This window comes from Bison bison, unplaced genomic scaffold (genome assembly GCF_000754665.1).
Source record: "Bison bison bison isolate TAMUID 2011002044 unplaced genomic scaffold, Bison_UMD1.0 scf7180017864478, whole genome shotgun sequence".
Taxonomy (NCBI): Eukaryota; Metazoa; Chordata; class Mammalia; order Artiodactyla; family Bovidae; genus Bison; species Bison bison.
Genome location: NW_011495038.1, coordinates 2,332,057 through 2,333,255, shown reverse-complemented (window position 1 = coordinate 2,333,255; position 1,199 = coordinate 2,332,057).

Genomic DNA, 1,199 nt, shown 5'->3' with positions numbered 1-1,199 from the left:
TGTCCAACTCTTTGCGACCCCATGAATTGCAGCACACCAGGCCTCCCTGTCCATCACCAGCTCCCGGAGTTCACTCAGACTCACGTCCATCGAGTCAGTGATGCCATCCAGCCATCTCATCCTCTGTCGTCCCCTTCTCCTCCTGCCCCCAACCCCTCCCAGCATCAGAGTCTTTTCCTGAGTCAACTCTTTGCATGAGGTGGCCAAAGTACTGGAGTTTCAGCTTTAGCATCATTCCTTCCAAAGAAATCCCAGGGCTGATCTCCTTCAGAGAGGAAGGTGGACTGGTTGGATCTCCTTGCAGTCCAAGGGACTCTCAAGAGTCTTCTCCAACACCATAGTTCAAAAGCATCAATTCTTCGGTGCTCAGCTTTCTTCACAGTCCAACTCTCACATCCATACATGACTACTGGAAAAACCATAGCCTTAACTAGACGGACCTTTGTTGGCAAAGTAATATCTCTGCTTTTGAATATGCTATCTAGGTTGGTCATAACTTTTCTTCCAAGGAGTAAGCGTCTTTCAATTTCATGGCTGTAGTCACCATCTGCAGTGATTTTGGAGCCCAAAAAAAACCACAAAGTCTGACACTGTTTCCCCATCTATTTCCCATGAAGTAATGGGACCAGATGCCATGATCTTCGTTTTCTGAATGTTGAGCTTTAAGCCAACTTTTTCACTCTCCACTTTCACTTTCATCAAGAGGCCTTTTAGTTGCTCTTCACTTTCTGCCATAAGGGTGGTGTCATCTGCATATCTGAGGTTATTGATATTTCTCCCAGCATTCTTGATTCCAGCTTGTGCTTCTTCCAGCCCAGAGTTTCTCATGATGTACTCTGCATATAAGTTAAATCAGCAGGGTGACAATATACAGCCTTGACATACTCTTTTTCCTATTTGGAACCAGTCTGTTTTTCCATGTCCAGTTCTAACTGTTGCTTCTTGACCTGAATATAGGTTTCTCAAGGGGCAGGTCAGGTGGTCTGGTATTCCCATCTCTTTCAGAATTTTCCACAGTTTATTGTGATCCACACAGTCAAAGGCTTTGGCATAGTCAATAAAGCAGAAATAGATGTTTTTCTGGAACTCTCTTGCTTTTTCAATGATCCAGTGGATGTTGGCAATTTGGTCTCTGGTTCCTCTACCTTTTCTAAAACCAGCTTGAACATGTGGAAGTTCATGGTTCACTTATTGCTGAA